Source organism: Lutjanus erythropterus, chromosome 11 (genome assembly GCF_056507025.1).
Source record: "Lutjanus erythropterus isolate fLutEry1 chromosome 11, fLutEry1.hap2, whole genome shotgun sequence".
In the NCBI taxonomy this organism is placed as follows: domain Eukaryota; kingdom Metazoa; phylum Chordata; class Actinopteri; order Lutjaniformes; family Lutjanidae; genus Lutjanus; species Lutjanus erythropterus.
Window position 1 is genome coordinate 486,539 of NC_139327.1, and position 14,011 is coordinate 500,549.

A 14,011-nucleotide genomic window follows, 5' to 3' on the forward strand; every position below is an offset into this window, starting at 1 on the left:
TATAGTCATACTTAAGCTATATCACATGGAAGCAGCTTACCTTAATGGTGATAACACACTTGCCACTCTGTATTTTACACGCAGCAGCAAATTCCTGGAACATAAGTATGCACAGTGAGTGTTATAGTCAAAAACATGGTGACACAAAACATTGTGTGGCAAAAACATAATATAGGGTGAGTAATTCCTCTGGAATTAAACAAAAAAAAAAAAAACATTCAAAAACCACAGAGAAATTACTTGATGCTTTAGTCCCACTGACACATTTGGCACGAATGTAACGAGTTCTGGCAAAGGACAAACCCATCCTTACTTTGTGATCACGTCATGAAATTTTTGAATTGATACAGAAAAGTAAAGTATAGTATAGTAATTTGAATGTATTTTTTGTTGGTTCTGTTTTGTCATGTGAGCTTGTCTTTTATGTGATACAGAACAGGAATTAACTGTAAAGCAGAGTTAAGTGAGTCAGGGCTGTTTAATTTGAACTGATTTTATTACTTCATTTTCAATTTGTTCCTGCACAATAATAAATGAAATAAAAGTGAAAAATGTTATGTTATTGTTTTTTATGCCTTCACAAAGGAATAAAAATATTTGTGCAGCATTGCGCATAATTTATATAAGATGAGATAAGTACTTTAACTTTTAACTTTTTTAAGCCAATCATGCAATAAACTAATCAGAAATTAAAAGCAGGTGCGCCACCAGCGCAAGCAGTGGTAGCATGACAGCAAGAGAAGGAAACAAGGATGTTTTGATACCAGCCCGAGTCTCTTGCAAAACGCATTTTCATCCAGTGAGTCATTAAATCAACATTATTACTCCCTTACTCGAATTGAGAATTGTAACACCGGTACCTCCGTCCCCTCACTTTCTTTACTTCGGATCCACATACACTAATATCAGGCATGCCATTGTCCATAATTTCTGGGTGTTAACTGGGTATCACGGACACTTACCCTCCCTGCGCCTCAACTTTGAGACTTTGACTTTGAGATTCACTGACAAACAGGGTGAAATAATGTGTGAAAAGAGGAACGTAGCGTTGATCCTCAGCACAATTTATAATGAGAACTATTAAGCAGGGTTAGTGTTATGGTTAAATTAGCTAACGTTAGCTACCATCCAGCCTAAAATGCCACAGTTGCCCTTGAACTGTCAAAATAATTTCTCTTCAAATAGCAAACTGTTACTAGCTGACATGACTCTACATTAATGTTAGCTAGCTAACAATATACCAATCACCGGCACACAGACTTATTTATAATTTAACTAATTTTAAACTTACTTCACTTTATTGTGCGGAGTTTTCCACCTGGAGTTTCTGGTCGGTCGGTCAGTCCCCTGATTTAATTACTGCCCGTTGTTGTCAACCCGGTATGCTACATTCAGAGGGCCCCGGAAATGGGAACGCTACAATTTATGAATATAACACAAGGCAGCTAGAAGATCAAACAACAAATACTGTCAGTCTAAAGACCCTGCTCAGTATTTTAAAATACGCAAATTTACTTAAATAAAAAGAGAAAACGGTATCTCTATGAAAAAAAAAGAAAAGAAGTAAAGAAGTTTAATATTAAGGATTTTCAGATTCAAAAGTAGGACTTCATAGTTCCTACTTGGGTTTCTTGTCCCAAGAAGAAATTTGTCTTCCCCTGCCTTTTCTGTCTCTTTGTCATGACAAAAATTGCATTTTAATTATTTTCGGCGCAATGTCATAAGAAAATTACCTAACAGCTATCAATGTTAATTTTTTTTTTATCATTCATCATAACAGGGTTGGGCAACAGAATGAGACTTCATCCATGCTACATCCACATACAACAAATATAAACAGATATGATCTGATGAGTATTTTCTCAAATGTCTGACATTTCATATGATATGATTATTCATTCATTTTCTGTAACCGCTTATTCTGGATCGGGTCGCGGGGGCTGGAGCCTATCCCAGCTGACATTGGGTGAGAGGCGGGGTACACCATAGACAACATAGAGACAGACACACTCACACCTACAGAAAATTTAGACTCACCAATTAACCTAGCATGCATGTCTTTGGACTGCGGGAGGAAGCCGAAGAACCCGGAGAGAACCCACGCAGACAAGGGGAGAACATGCAAACTCCACACAGAAAGGCCCAAATCATTTCAGCATTTAGTGTGAAGGCCTGTCCTTAAATTCTGTCATGATATAACACTTTACAAATACCAATCTGAAGCAGAGTGCCATCAGAAAGTACTTTCAGTGTTATTTCTGAATGGTATCATTGTGGGACAAGTCCTTAAAAATACCTACTGTGAATGGCAACAGGTGTCCTGTCCAATAAAGGCTAAATGCCCCCCCCCCCCCAAAAAAAAAAAGTCAAACTAGAATGTTGTGGGTAAAGTGTCTGTTCATGGAACATCCAGTGCTGAAGGTACAGAATGGTGTGACCAGATCTCTGTGCCATCATTCACTGCCCAGCTCTGTCTGGTCTCACAATGGACTCTGCTTGACAGGAAGTTGAAGTGATTGGGGATATGCCTGATCTTTTGGTAGACTGTATGCGTCTTGACCAAACTGCACATGCCCATTGCTGTCTCCAGTTAGATGGATGATGTCTACTGTTGGCTCTGAAATCAAAGACAGGTGAATTGGCAGTTGCAGGAACTATTAAATATAAAGCCAATATCTCAAAAAAAAGTGAGAACTTTTAATTGAATATTAACAGAGATATTTATGCTGAATGAGTGCAATGACTGCAAGCAGGGGGAAACTTCTGACGAAGCTCTGTCACAAGTGATCTCTTTAGATGTTGTTATGTTATTGAATTATTGATTTTTTTGACCACTTTAGGGGAAAGGAAAACAGGCTTTACAGCTTTAACAGAACATTGGCCTATCACCACTTTAAAGTTGTAAGTGAAGTGGTGAACATGAACAAACAGTTGCCCATTTACAGAGAAACTTAGGCATTCATTTGAATTCAGATTTGTGTCCACCTGACAAAGATCAATATTTACTTTATTTCTGTTCAGGTCTGTACCAGATTTTCTGCTGTTTGGTGCTGGGTAGGTACTGTACAGTGAATTTATCAGCCTTTTCACTGAAGACTGAACAGCTGCCTGCTGTTGCTGGAACCTCGGTTGATGATGTTGAGAGTGAGATCTGATTTTGCCATCTAGAAAATCAGAACAAATGGTTAAAAGAAGGTTAAAACGTGTTGGTGATGATTCTTTGTGATAATTGACTAATATGGATGAATGCACTTTTAACAAACAAGAAATTGTTGTGTAAGCAGCATTTTTTTAAAGAGTGATAAAAAATGCTGGGCACACAAGCTGCATAAAGTAGACTGTCTTCATAGAGGATTTTGGACACTACTTGAATAATGCTGCAACTACCTTGCTCACCAAAATGACCCTGTGTGTAAATAAGACAGCTCTGGAAATTTGGATTTGTTTGGAGAAGATATTTTTTTCATTTTTCTACTTACTTGGAAATAGCCTATTTCCCCCAGCTTCCCAGGTAGGGATATATTTGACACATTTTACTGAAATTGCCCTCATCTCCGAGTCTTTTAGAAATCAATTTTCAGACACTTGAATCTTCTTTATTAAAACTTCTTCCAACAGCACAGCACAGCAGACAGAGCTGTGTTGGTAGACAGAAATAATAAAGCTCAATTATCCTTATTGATTATTACAGCTCTTAATATCAAACACAAACTTCATTATAACTTAACCAAACAATAGTAACAGAGTAAATGGTAGTCATCTACTGTTTAATACAAATTTTACTACAGCTATCAAGGTAACTGCTGCCTGCCTTTTATTCCACCAAAATCCTTTTTTTTGTCTAGCAAAGTTTTGGCTGAACTGAAGTCCCAGATCTAATCATCACTGTACGCCACTGATACAAGTTTTTATACTAAGAATTTTTCTGATCTCTCTTCTTCCTCCCTTCAACTTGTTATATGCTTTGTTGAGCTCAGTGCTTCCATCCACTTCTCAAGATTGTTTTGGCTATAATAGTTCATCTTTGCTCTGGACAGTTCTATAAGCACATACTCTATTAAAAAGCAATAGTTCAGCCAAAAATGAAAATTCACTCAATATCTACTCACCCCTGTGCTGATGTGAGGATGGGTGAGGATCTCCAGTTCGCAAAACACTCCCGGGTTTCAGCAGAAAACAGCCTTGCAGCCAAATCCAGTACAATTGAAGTGAAAATTTTAAAATATAAAAAAAAAGACACAAAACAAGACAAAACAAAAACCACAAGATGTCTCCATACTGCTTTGTGTGGTGTAATCCAAGTGTCCGTAAGATGCAACATTAAAATTTGACCCAAAAAGACACCCTTTACACAATGTTTTTAGCCTAAATCTCAGCTGTAACCTCTCACAACAGAGCTACATGCACACGCCTGAAGTGGGTACATAAGCTCTCGCCTAAGCTGCACGACACAAGATATATGAGATCTCGCAATACCCTCACATCTCTGTTTACATGCTACCTGGAAGTGACTCAGACAACAGAGAGAGATCTGCTCAGAAATAGTGACTTGTTACGCATACAGTTGACTTCACAAACTTTCAACAAAGAACAAAATGTACAAGGCCTTCGACATAGAGGAGGAACATCATTTTGTTGCTGCAGCCATGGACTACAGAGCGAGAGCAACAGAAACCTTGTAGTGTTGTGTACAAAATCCTTTCCAGATTGAGAAAGGCCCGACTTATGTTTCAGGTGTACATGTGGCTCTGGTCTGAGAGGCTACGGTTGACATTTAGGGTAAAAACATGGCGTAAATGGCATCTTTTTGGGTCAGATTTTAATGTTGGAGTTTATAGACACTTGGATTACACAACACAAGCAGTATGGAGACATTTTTTGTGTTTTGTTGTGTTTTATTTTATTTATTTTTTTAATTTCAAAACTGGTCACTGGATTTGGCTGTTTTCCACTGAAACCCCAGGAGTGTTTTGTGAACTGGAGATCTTCACTCATCCTCACATCAGCAAAGGGGTCAATAGATATTGAATGAAATTTCATTTTTGGGTGAACTATCACTTTAAAGAATGGTACAACTGATGGATTGATTATTTATTAGAAAATAAATATCTTACAGCAACCAACATTTTAGCAGCCATGGCTGCCAAAAATAACAACCGCTTCTGAGTTAAGGGTCAGATGAATGATCATTCCTTAATATTAGAGATGGCAAACAATAAAAATTTATTTGTGTCATATTGGACAATTTTTGAGACACCCTTTCCCAGAATGTTTTGACTTCAAGACACTCCCAGACCATACGCATAAATGTATCTACCAAATTAACATTACATGACGTGCAATTCATCATACACAGATACTTTCATCAAATGTCTTTTCTTTGGTGCCTCGATGAACAGGTGCTATGGAAAAAAATACACACTCAAAAAAAAAAGAAATGCTGGCGTTTTTGACTGGTTGACCTTTTTTTTTTTTTTTTTTATCAATTCCATGAGTGGATGAATGGAACACTGTAAACCTGAATAAGTTAGCAGTACTCTAGTACTTGCCTAACTAATAAACTCAAATGCTTGGGCTTATCAGGGCTTAAAAAATTGGAGTTTGTGTTACATGTAGTCTTTGATTACAGTGAAATAAAATGATTGATTATGCAACTCTGAATTTTCGTTCACCTTACTCACTGCAAGAGCTGAATAATGTTCAGTAAGAAAACTAGGTGTGTCACAGTAAAATGCAGAAAAAGCAACAACAACAACATCAAAAACCCCAAATCAATAAAGTTTAGTTTCTTTTCATTTACTTTGAGCAGAGAGTAGTGCAATTTACTGGGAGGTGCTCAGACCAAGGATACACTGGTGTATCCCTTAATTGGGCAGTTTTGGCAATTTTCATCCTGCGTCATCAAGACCCACAAAGGGAGATCAAAGTCCAGTGACTGACAGAAGTTTCTGCAGCACTTGCACCTGCATGTTGTGAATAATGACACAAGCAAGTGGAAAGTGCGATGTGTGTATTACTGTGCAGATGACCATAATGCAAGCCAATAAATAGCCTAAGTAAACAAATAACACTGATCAGTTGCCTATATTAATTAGAAGATGGAAAAGGGAATATTAAATGATGATTAAAATCAGCATCAGAAAGAATACTACCAATAATCAGCCATTTCAATTTACAGATCTAACTGAATGCTGTCAGGTATCGAAATCTTTCTTAGATTTGTTTCTGTGAACATTCGTACCAGTCAGTTTGACCGCTGATACAGCTGTTATCAGCTCGTCATCAGTAACTGACGCCGCTTCAGACTAATGCCGAAAAAGGAACCAAGGATTTTTCATCTCACAGCTCTGTCTCCTCCGTCCTCACATCTCTGTCATGACCTCGCTGGGTGGAGCAAAGATGTGAGGAGAGGGAGCAAGTGGAGGAGATGAATTTACAGAATGAAAAGCATCCAATGTCCTTGTTTTGCTGCACCGTCTTCTTTGGCTGTTCTTTGTTTTAAATGGCAGTTGGCAAACAGCATTTTGGTGATTTAATGCCACCCGCTTGATTGGGGTGTTACTTCACTTGCCAGAATGACAATAGTGTGACTGAGTCGGTCAGAAAACAGATGTATTTGTTGTATTCATCATGCACATGCTGTGTACCGAACTGTGACGCCAGTACCACGATTTTGATGATGATCAGGAGTCAGACGAGTCCCAGTTTTCAAGGAGCAGTAAGTAATTCTGGAGGAAGACATTTGATTGTTAAGTCTCATTCCTTGGTCATCAAATACGGATACTTTGGGTTGATGGCTTGAGCTGAAACAAGAAGCCCAAGAAACCAAGACAACTCCACACCTTCACACTCCAGTGACTCCAACATGCAGAATCAACTTTCTGTGAAACAGCTCAGGGACCTCTGGCCCACTCTTCATATGCAGTCTGAGGTAATATGGTTAATCTCTCTCACCTGTTTTTCCTTTCTCAGTAATGTATGTCACATTATGCATAGTTTTATCTAATTTAATTAATCTTGAAATCATTGGTTTTACTGTGAATTTATTTATTTTGACTTTATAGATTTCTTTGCAATGAGATATTGAGTTTATGTAGTGACTTTTATGTTGTAATCATTACTAATACTGCTTTACAAACATTTAGCCATAATAAGAAAATGCTGTTCTAATCCTGTTCTGATTTTATTATTCTTTTTTAAATAAAACAATAATTTATCTTAGTGATTCACAAACCTAGAACTTAATGTACTTCTTCTTTTCTGAAATGTAGCTGTATGTATGCAGCGTTCTAATGGTCACAAGAACCTGCCCTTGAACACCGAGTTTGATTGCCACACCCCTCAACTGATGATCTTATTCAGACAAAGGGCTTCCAAAACTAGACAAAAACAAGATTTCAGGTGCTATGGGTGATATATTCAAGTGCACGACCAGCAGGTGATTATGCATTTCACAGGTTAAATTTTTGGAATGTTTAATTTGATGGTTCAAATGAACTTTAATTCCACAATTGCTCCACTGCATAGTCCCCGTTTTTGCATGTCCATGCTCTTTCTCTGATTGCACCAGATAAATCAGCACAAGACGTGTGGACTTATTTTCTGATGCTGTAGTGGCCAGTTGGTTGGAACGGTTTGGCATTGGGCTTGATGAATAAATTTGTCACAGAATTTATACTATTTTTATCCTCTTAGGAACTTCATGACATCAAACACAAGGTGTACTGCTATTCTCCTTGGCCTTCCTGTGTATCATGTGGTAAGTTTCAGTTAAGAAAAACCAGGCCCATTCTTTATTAATTCGTTCATATTTTCATTTCTTTCTTTTTTTTTTTTATAATTCAGGTTTTTATTTGAGTTTTTACTTGGTACATGACAATCGTACAGTGCTCTTTAACATTAAAGAACAGGGCTCTTATACATAAACATAAATGAAAGTATCAATGATATTACAAGGTGTGGAAGTTCCTAGAAAGAAAAACAAACAAAAAATAAATAAAATAAAATAAATATCAGAGGGAAGGAAATCAGCTGTCGTCCTACTGACTGACAGTAAAAGTAATGTAGGACCAAAATGGTTCCCATTCTGGCGCTGTGGTACCATCTCTATTATTCAACTTATAAAGCATACATTCATATGAAGCAGTCTTTATCATCATATTTACCCATTCTTTAAACGGTAAGGCTTTCCGAGTTTTCCAGTGTTTAAAGGGGACCTATTATACTCAATTTCGGGCCTTTGTATTTGATTTTGGACTCCTATAGAGCAGCTACACACGATCGCCCGCACAGAAAGCTTTGTAGATCTTCAGGACGCTGTGCCTCTCGCTGCATCTCTTCCTTGTATTTTCTGCATCCCGTGAAAACGGTCTGTGTACTTTACTCCGCCCCCCGGCCCTCCTCCATTTACGCCTCCCGCTGAGCCCACTCCGCTGTGATTGGTCACACTCCCGAGGACTTCCGAAGGGCTGACAAGCGCTGCCGAGCTCGGCTACCGGCTAACCCAGCTTCGTATTGGCCCGTGTTGACAAAACAGTCCCCTGTGAAGTGCCATAGACAGACAAACACGGAGGTATTTTTCCATTGCTGGCCGGGAAAAAGCAACTCTATCCACTTCTGCCTGGTGCTCGCCTCTTTAGGAAAGCTAAACAAAGTTAACTTTCCCTCACACCCGAACAATCATTTTTGGAAGCCATTAGCTGTGCTACGAAGGAAGCTCAACACAGCCAGGCTTTCTCTGCATGACAAAGCCTAAAACTGCAATCAGAGATAACGGGTATCATGATGGTGGTTATCAACTCACTTTGTTAATCCAGGCTTTCGTCTTCAGACTCTGTGCGCGTTCATATAAAAGGGGCGTTTGTTGCATCATTTGACTCTTCTTCCACATGAAATGAAGCGATCGCGAGCCTTACTTAAGTCAAAATCATCAAGTTTTTATAATTATGAGCTGTGGAAAATATACAAAATACATTACGGCAAAAGCAACATTGTTGCTGCAAATAAAGCAGGAGAAGAAGAATGATGTCAGAAAATGACTGATGGACTAAATGCGGTCTTAATGCTGCCGTTTATTCTAACATGAAACCCGCACAATAAACAATAAAACTCCATACAGCAGATTTAAACATGATTAAGTCTGTCTGACACTGTCCTATGATGACAGAGACATGGACATCACTGAAGTTTTTGACCAAACCAACGTAAAATGAGTGCAACTGATGGCTGTGATAAATGATGATGAATTTTCTAATCAGTGATGTGAGCTGCAAAATCACAAAGACAAAACAGATAACAGTAAAAAGTATTCAAAGTGTCCGTAGTTGCTTCATCATTATTTTACTGTGTGGATTATATACGATGTCAATTTAAAGTGTTAATATGATCTGGAGCAAACGGGAAAAATGACTCTGCATCGCCAAACGGAGGTTACCATCATGACAGCGCGATGCAGACAGTTTGTGCTGCTGTTACATTTTTACATTATATGGATTCGTTCTGTGATATTACGAGCATACAGCTCAGTAATTTTTCAATGTTAACGTCCTCCCTCAGTTTAAAAGCTAAGGACAAAAATTTGTTAAAGAATAGCGTGTTTTACAGACGATTTAATTTAAAACTCTGAACATAACCTGCTTGCGACCAGGTTATGAGTTTAGTAGTTACCATGGTTACCAGGTTAAAAGAGAGCCACATTCGTCACACTGAAAATCCTGTGTTTAGACGCAACATAGCTCGCTAACACATTAATCTCACTTAATAGTTCACCACTCAGAGCAGCGATATAATTTACGAAGCAGAGCGGGGGAGCGGGCAGGCCTAGAGCACACTCCGGGCAATGACCATATAAGTAAGTCTGGCACGCATTGACGTTAATGTTACTACACCGTTAAAAAAAGACAGTAAAACACAGCGTGCAGAGCCATCCAAAACAGCTTGCGGGGCTCGCTTCCAAATGCATGAACCTCATTATTTGACGCTTTGGAATCGTTTAACACAAGTATCCAACATTGTGACAACATTTATAGGTCAGAAAAGAGGAAAAAGCATAATAGGTCCCCTTTAAGAATAATCCTAGCTGCCACTGAGACCCCAACCATGATAACAGAGAATTTTCCTTTTGATATATTATCTATCTGTCCTTTGTCACCCAGTAAACACAGTGTAGGACAAAGTGGCATAGGTCTTTCTAACCAATCACTTAGAATACGTACGACAACCATCCAGAAGTGCTTGATAATTGGACATTCCCACAAACAATGTATCAGAGTACCGTTATCATTTTGACACTTCCAGCACAATGAGTTGTTCATAAGGCCTAATCTATTCAGTCTCACAGGAGTCCAATAATATCTTTGTACAATCTTATATTGTGTACATTTGCCTTTACATTCCCTTAAAAATTCCCCACATTGTGAGATTATTTCCCTCCATTCCTCATTCCCAAGAACAACCCCAAAGTCATTTTCCCATAAAACCTTCAAATTGTTTAGATCAGTACTGAGTGTAGAGTTCATTCTTCTGTAAAATATCGAGGCTCTGTGATGGTGTGATGGCAAAACCAAATACCCTAAAATATGGTTGTCTTCAGTTTGCCAGTCTAGTGACATAACACAGTGCCTTGTCTGAACATATTTCCAAAAATGTTCCTTTCCATTTAGGTTATATTTACTCAATACATCAATATAAGACATAAACACTTTACCATCATACAAATTATCCAGCGTACATATTCCATGGTTGTGCCAACTCTTCCAGTAGACCGGTGTTTTACCAATACAGATTGCAGGATTTTGCCACAAAGACGAATATGGCTGTTTAGAATGAGATAATTTAATCATTTTGTGTATCTTCATCCAAACTTCCTTGGAATGCAACATAATAGGGTTAGAGATTCTACCTGAATTTTGAGAGAGGAGCTCTATGGGTGTAAAGGGAAAGGATAAAGATTTTTCTATAATGGGCCAGTCTAACTTGCATTGTCCAGTCCAATGTAGGGCAAGTTTCACCATCTCAAAAGAGATATAGTACAATCTTGGGTCAGAGCATAGCCAGAGCGTTGAGCTGATCTTGTGACATAGTGTTTCTAAGGAAAGTTTTTATCCTCTTTAATGTAGAAAAGCACCACTCAGACTCTGATGTTGTCATTGGTGTTGTGATGATGATGTTGAGAAGACTTACAGTTTCAGTGAATGTTTCTCCAAGGTCGTTTTCCATCAAAACCTGATAGAGAGCCAGTGCACCTTTGCAACTCCGGAACTCTTCATTCTCGTAGATCAGGGACAGTTCTGTTTTAAGTCTGGCCATGTCCAATGAGGGATAGGCTTCCACCGTGGTTTCCAGTGCTGAATCTGGGAACCTTCTGCTGTGTTGTTGGAACAAGTCTCCTTGCAAGACAGTGGCACTGATGAGGTGCTTGGTGAAAGAAAACCTCTCTTTGGCATGGCTCATGACGGTGTCACATACCTATGTGATAACATACAATTATAAAAAAGGTAAAGAATTAGGTCTTCACGTCTCACTACAATCAATGTTCTGAATAGCTAGCCTATATTGTGTAATAAACCAAAATGGTTAACTGTAATTATTCATAGATATCATATGACAATAAACATTTGAGTCTGGACTACTATATCAAGTGGTGAGCATTTTCATTAGATTTTTTTGATGATGTCTTTGTTTCTCTCTGTTCCTCTGTGTCTCTGTGTGTCTGTTCCTCTGTGTGTCTCTGTGGGCCCTATCTTAGCCTGGCGCAAGTGCCATTTTTGCTATGTGCATAAGATAGCAAACGCGCTAGCGCTGGGTCTGTGCCGCTGTGGGTGTGAGGTCTAAACATGAAGGCAAAAGGAAGGCGTGGCTGGGCACTTTTGCTTGAACTTGCAATAAACCAATCAGAAAGTCAGCTCTCATCACCTTTCAAGAGGCAGGTGCGCCAGCAGCGCAAGCGGAGGCAGCATGACGGCAGATTTACCAGGAGGAAACAAAGAGAAAAGATTTTCAAAGCAAGGAGACAGATCTCCTGGTTCCAGAAGAGAATGCGCAAGAGCACGCAATATATGGAGACAGCAGGACGTCTCCAAAACAGCTTCACGCCGAAATAGTTTATATACAATAATACAATAAATATGAACTGCAAATGTCATGCAGATATGCAACTGGTTATGTTTTAACCTGAAGCACCTTGAAACTGTGTTGTAATTCATAATTAATTATTAGCATCATCATCATTATTAATTTTACTGGCTGAGGAGCGGGGAGAGAGATGGTGTAGTAGAGAGGGGAGGCGAACAGATCCAGAGGCCGCGAAGCTTCCCGGCTCCACCTGGCACACCTGAGCCAGGTGGAGGAGCAGTTAAGCGGTGGTCTGTGCTCCTCCTTCTTCTCCTCTCCCACCTAATCCTGATCTCCTCCTCTCATCCTCCCTCCTCTGTCCCGCTGCGAAACAAGTTGTTGTGTTCTGAAGTTTGGAGTGTGCAAAATTACGCACGGATCTATCCAACCAGCTATGACAGAAGCACACATAACTTTTTTCTCTCAGGTTGGGCCGGACTCCTATGGTCAAATATAGTGTCTGTATATTTTGTATGTTATAGATCATAATTGTTCAATCATTGTTTTTCTGGATCATAACAAACAGGCAGACACACACTACAGCTGCTCCAGCTGTCATGCTGACTCATCCGATAAAGACAACCTTTAGGCTTTATAATTATAATTCTTTTCCTCATTAGTGAGTTCATCTTAAAAGAAGAAAAGTGTTCTGTGATTGTAGAGACGTGTACACTTCAGCCAAGCGTGAGACACACGTGAAAGCTTTTAACTTCAATATTTACTTTTTATTGCTGATAGAAAATATGTTTGAATAACACTTAACTAATCGACACTCAAGTGAGAGGAAGAGAATGATCATAAATGAAGGTGTTTTGTGATTGTGAAGACGTGTGTGTGTTTCGGCCAAGCCCGCCAGGTGCTATCTTGTGCTGAAAAACCACAGACTTTGCGCTTCGACCAGGTTTTGGCTGGTCTAAAGCGCAAGCGCGTTTTACTCCAATGTGCTCAGCACAAGATAGCAAACACGCCGGGCCACGCCTTCATGTTTAGACCTCACACCCACAGCGGCACAGACCCAGCGCAAGCGCGATGGCTCCACAATCACCAAACACCTTAATTTACATTACACATTTACATTCTCCACAGGAGTGTCGATTAGTGAAGTGTCCTTTGAACATATCCACCAGCAATAAAGTGTGAATATTGAAGTTAATAGTGCAGGTATGTGTGTGTCTTGCCCTTGGCTGAGGTGCGCACCCTCATCTCCACAATCACCAAACACCTTTCATTTATGTTTAAAAGTCGTGCACTCGCGTGTGTGTCTTTGAAGTTAATCACACTAATAAGTACAACAGTACTATTATTATAATTATAAAGCCCAATAAATCTCAGCAGACCTGCAAACAGGATCACAGCTGTCTGATAGTCTTTATCAGATGAGTCAGCATCTGGAGTCAGCAGGAGGAGGAGATGATGATTAGGTGGGAGAGGAGAAGAAGAAGGAGCACAGACAGCCGCGTATCTGTGCCTTCAACTGGCTCAGGTGGGCCAGTGGAACCAGGAAGCTTTGCAGCTAGATTGGATCGGTTCGCCTCCCCTCTCTACTGCACCATCTCTCTCCCCCGATCCTCAGCCAGCAAAGTTAATAATGATGATGATTATAACAACTAATTATGAAATATAACATACTTTCAACGTGCTTCAGGTTAAAATATAACCAGTTACATATCTGCATGACATTTGCGGTTCATTTGTTGTAAAGTTTCTTGCAGGCGTTACTGTAAAGTAAACTATTTCGGCGTGAAGCTGTTTTGGAGACGTCCTGCTATCTTCATATATCACGTTTTCACTTCTCTTACCAGGAGATCTGTCTCCTCACTTTAAAAATCTTTTCTCTTTGTTTCTTCCTGGTAAATCCGCCGTCATGCTGCCTCCACTTGCGCTGCTGGCGCAACTGCCT